Below are 5529 nucleotides of genomic sequence, written 5' to 3'. Positions count from 1 at the left end.
TACTATGTTAGTGAAATATACTTTTCAGTATATTGAAAATAGTTACTCCGTGCCTTTGAACATATTTGAACATATTTTCATTTTTACTGGTGTCTTGCGTTTCTCTCAGTAATTGTTCAGTGATGTTCTTTGTGCACTTTCTTTAATCCAATGTTTGTTATACTTGTTGCCTTGAAAGAGGTCATGATACGGGCACATTAGTAATAGTTTCTTATAGGTGTTACAAATAGCTTTCTTATTAATTGTTGGCTTTTCATTGTTGCACTATTTTATTTTACAAGATGTGAAATATTGATGTGTCATATTATGTTGATAGTTTTGCAAATATTGAGCCATCCTTGAGTCCTGGGAATAAATCCCACTTGAGTGTGATGTATGATTTTTTTAATGTATTGTTGAATTTGGTTTGCTAACATTTTGTTGAGAATTTTCACATCTATATTCATCAGATTAAATCCCTGGCAGTGATTTCTTCCTCTTCTTTCTTTTGGGGTGAATTCCTCCATCTTATCATTATGTCTCAGCCACTGTGTGTGTTAGGAAAGCCTGCTATATTCCCACTCCTGAGAGTAATGGCTGTATGAAGAAGAGGTCCTGGGGCGCCTGGGTGGCTCAGTCGTTAAGCATCTGCCTTCGGCTCAGGTTGTGATCCCAGGACCCTGGGATCAAGCCCGGCATCCGGCTCCCTGCTCCACTGGAAGCCTGCTTCTTCCTCTCCCACTCCCCCTGCTTGTGTTCCCTCTTTCGCTGGTGTCTCTCTCTCTATCAAATAAATAAATAAAATCTTTTTAAAAATAATAAGAATAAGAAGAGGTCCTATACTGTCTTGGGCCTGGTGCTTCAGGAAGTGTTTCAGAGCTTGCACTCTGCTCTTGTGTTTTGCCTGCTCCTTCCCTCTAGTCAGTCCTCTGCAGAGTTTCTGCTTGCCTGTAGTGGCGAGTGTTTAGACCTTGTCCACTGTGTGGCAAGCTTTAATCAGGTGCGTTTTGGTCCACTTGTTAAAAGAAGCTAGATCCTATTCGCCCTAAAGCGGAAGCTTTGCAGCAGTGCTCTAAGATCCATAGACTTAGTGTCTGCAGGGGGTTCCGCGCTGGTCTTCTAGGGGAGGGGCCTGCTGCGCGGGTTCTCAGGCTGACTCGCCCTAGTAAAGATGTACCTGCAGGGCACGGATGTCAGCAGCTATGACCTCCACTGGGGGGCGCTGTGCTGCTCACTGAAGTCCGGTCTGTGTTGATTGGTGGGCGGTGGGATTGGCCTCACCCTGCTCTCGCATCCCAGGAGCAGAGAGTTCCCATTCGCTGCTGTTCCGGAAGCCCTCCCAGAAGAGCGAACCATCTTCCCTCTTGTGGCCCCAGCTTCCTGCAGATCCTTGCCTTCACCCTGTCTGTGTCTGAGCTGTCCGCCCACCAGGCGGCACTGTTCTCCTGTGTTTTATGTCAGGTGCCCGGTTGGGTTTCAAAACTCCACATTTTGGGGCCCCGATGTGGTGCAGACTGGCTGATCCTCGGGGACAGGGTCTCCCCACACTGTGGCTAGTGCCAGTTTGTCGCAGAAAAGCGGTTGCACAACCATGCGGGGCTAGGAGTTTATGGGAAACTGCAGCCAAAGTCTGGCTTCCAGGTGAGCTGCCTTCAGCCGGTGCCTCCGCTGCTATGCGAATTAACAGGGCCCCTCCAGGGCTCCTGCCATCTCTTTTGTCCCCTGAGGGGCAGTGCCACTCTCCCAAATGCACTCCGAGAAGGGGAACTGTTTTTCCCCGTGGGACCCAGGGGATCCTTAGAGCACGCTGTCCACTCCCGGGTCTCTGAGCGCCTTCTTCCCTGGAGCAGCACTAGGCCTGCCAGGCAGGACCCCGCAACTTCTAAAACTTCAAATTTTGAGCTCCGCTGCTTCTAATAGTCAGCCCCCCTCCTTTTCCTAGTTAATGGTTTCGGGGAAGTTTTTCTTATGCAATCCCCTGTGCGTTCTCTCTCTCTCTCTCTCTCCTCTCGCGCTCCTCTCTCCATGATGAGGGCTCCCTCCCCCTGCAGCACCCACAATTCTGTTCTCCCCCAAATCAACCCTCCAATTCTGTTCTCCCCTAAATCAACTCTCCGCAGCCCCTACCTTCTGATGTAGCCGTTTCCCTCCTCTAGCTGGACAGTGTGTTCTCTCAGTCTTCACATCAATTTCTTGGGGTGTTAAGAAGAATTTGACATTTATCTGGCTGTGTTTGAGGGATGAGGCAAGCATAGGATCCCTACTACTCGGCCATCTGAACTTGAAACCCAAACCTATATTCATTGGAGATATTGGCTTGCATTTCCCTCTCTCTCTCTCTCTCTCTCACTCTCTCTCTCACACACACACACACACTCTTTGTGGTGTCTTTATGTGGTTTTGGTATCAAGGTGATACTGGCTTCATTGAATGAATTTGCAAGTTTTCTTCCTTCTTCTGTTTTTGTAAATAGTTTGATAATGGCGTTAAGTATTCTTTAAATATTTGGTAGAGTTCACCTGTGAAGCCATCTGGTCCCAGACTTTTGTTTTTTGAGGAGTTTTTTTTGATTACTGATTCAATTTTATTGCTGGTAATCAGTCAGTTCAAATTTTCTATTTCTTCCTGCTGTAGTATTAGTAAAGTGTATGCTTCTAGGAATTTATCCATTTCTTCTAAGTTGTTGAATTTGTTGGCATATAGGTTTTCATAATATTCAGTTACAACTGTTGTATTTCTGTGGTGTTGATTATTTCTCCTCTTTCATTAGTGATTTTGTTTATTTGGGTCCTCTCTTTTTTTGATGAGTCTGGCTAAAGGTTTATCAATTTTGTTGATCTTTTCAAACAACCAGCTCCTGGTTTCCTTGGTCTGTTCTACTGTTTTGTTTTGGGGTTTTTTTAGTTTCTATGTTATTTATTTCTGCTCTGATCTGTATTATTTCTTTCCTTTTGCTGGGTTTGGATTTTGGTTTTTTTCTAGCTCCTTTAGGTGTAAGGTTAGGTTTTCAGTTTGAGATTTTTCTTGTTTCTTGAGATAGGCTTGTATTGCTATGAACCTCCCTCTTAGAACCACTTTTGCTGCATCCCAAAGATTTTGGACCACTATGTTTTCATTTTCGTTCTCATGTAATTTTTTATTTCTTCTTCAATTTCTTGGTTGACCCATTCATTTTCTAGTAGCAAGGTATTTAACCTCCAACTATTTGTGCTCTTTCCATATTTTTTCTTGTGGTTGATTTCTAGTTTCATAGCATTGTGATCAGAAAAGATGCATGGTATGACTTCAGTTTTTTTTTTTTAATTTATTGAAACTTGTTCCATGTGCACTTGAAAAGAATGTGTATTCTGCTGTTTTAGGATGGAATATTCTGAATATGTCTGTTAAAGCCACCTGGTCCAGTGTATCATTCAAAGCCACTATTTCCTTGTTGATTTTCCACTTAGATGATCTGTCCATCAACATAAGTGTGTTATTAAAGTTCCCTACTGTTATTGTATTAGTATCCACTATTTCCTTTATGTTTGTCATTAGCTGTTTTATTTTTTGGATGCTCCCATATTGGGTGTGTGTTTACAATTTTTATATCCTCTTGTTGGATTGTCCCCTTTATTATTATATAGTACCTTTCTTTATCTCTTGTTACAGTCTTTGTTCTGAAGTCTATTTTGTCCAATATAAGCATTGCTACCCTGGCTTTCTTTTGATGTCCATTTGCATGATAAATATTTCTCCATCCCCTCATTTTCAATCTTCAGGTGTCTTTCCATCTGAAATGAGTCTCTTTTAGGCAGCGTATAGATGGATCACTTTTTTTTACCCACTCTGTCACCCTACGTCTTTTGACTGGAGCATTTTAGTCCATTTACATCCAAAGTAATTATTGATATGTGTGTATTTATTGCCATTTTGTTACTTGTTTTGTGGTAGTTTCTGTAGACTTTCTCTGATCCTTTCTTCTCTTGCTCTCTTTCATAGTTTGTTGGCTTTCTATAGTGATATACTTTAATTCCTTTCTCTTTATTCTTTGCATATCTATTACTGGTTTTCGAATGGTGGTTATCAGTAGGTTTGTGTATAACATCTTCTGCATATAGCAGTGTGTATTAAGTTGCTGATTGCTTAAATTTGAACCCATTCTTAACTCCCTCTGCCTGCCCTGACCTACATTTTAAGTATGTCATGTCATATTTACAATCTTTTGTTTTATAAATCTTTTGACTGATTTTTGCAGAAATGCTTATTTTTACTGCTTTTGTGTTTATTTACTTTTCATAATCTCACTTATGGTCTTCCCTTTCCACTCAAAGAGTCCCCTTTAATATTTCTTGCAGGGCCGGTTTAGTGGTCATGAGCTCCTTTAGTTTTTGTTTGTCTGGGAAACTTTTTATCACTCCCTCTATTCTGATTGATAACTTTGCTGGATACAGTATTCTTGGCTGCAGATTTTTTCCTTTCAGTACTTTGAGTATATCATGCCACCCTTTTCTGACCTGCGAAGTTTCTGCTGAAAAATCTACTGATAACCTGATGGGGTTTCCCTTGTAGGTAACCATCTTCTTTTTGTTCTGCTGCTTTAATTTTTTTTTTCTTTATCACTACTTTTGGTCTATTTAATTACTATGTGTGTTGGTGTGGACCTCCTAGATTGAGTTTGGGGTGGGAGGTGGGGTAGGAATTTCTGTGCCTCCTGGATCTGGATATCTGTTTCAGATTTGAGAAGTTTTTAGCTATTATTTTTTCAAATAAATTTTCTGCTGCCTTTTCTTTTTCTCCCCCATGTTTTTATTTAAATTCCAATTAGTTAACATAAAGTGTGATATTAGTTTCAAGTGAACAATACAGTGATCCAACACTTACATACAACACCCAGTGCTCATCACAAGTGCCCTCCTTAATACCCATCACCCATGTAACCCCTTTTCTCTCTCTCAGCCAGCTACACCTTCATTCCATGGTTTTCCTTTGTTTCTGAATCATCTTGTGTATTAATAATTTACCAATAAATTTGAAATTTTCAACTACTTTCCAAAAATATTAGATTGTTCATAGAATTACATGTTCCCACAAATTACTTCTTTAACTGCAAATTAATGCAATAATTGTAATTGAGATTCATTTTCCAGTATATTTTCTTGCTAGTTTGTAGATATAAAAGGAAAATCCTGTGTTTTATTTTTCTTTCATAGTTTTCTTCTCCTCACCAGTCAGCTCATGAAAACACCTTAAATTTTTGTCACTCTTACGGAGGAATTTATTTCATTTACTTTTCTTGAGACTTCTTTGCTGGAAAAACAAAACAGAAACAAACCAATCAATGAACCAATCAAAACAGAAGCAAACATTTTTAAAAAAGAAAAGATAAAAATAAGTTTGTGTGTTTTCCATGCACAAGTGCGAATTGATCCTCCAACTATTGGTTTTTTATAATCCAGTAAAATTCATGGCACATTGAATTAATGTTGGAAAAGCNAAAGCAAACATTTTTTTTTTTTTAAGATTTTATTTATTTATTTGACAGAGATAGAGACAGCCAGCGAGAGAGGGAAN

Source organism: Ailuropoda melanoleuca, chromosome 16 (genome assembly GCF_002007445.2).
Source record: "Ailuropoda melanoleuca isolate Jingjing chromosome 16, ASM200744v2, whole genome shotgun sequence".
Classification (NCBI taxonomy): Eukaryota; Metazoa; Chordata; class Mammalia; order Carnivora; family Ursidae; genus Ailuropoda; species Ailuropoda melanoleuca.
This window is presented reverse-complemented; position numbering follows the sequence as displayed.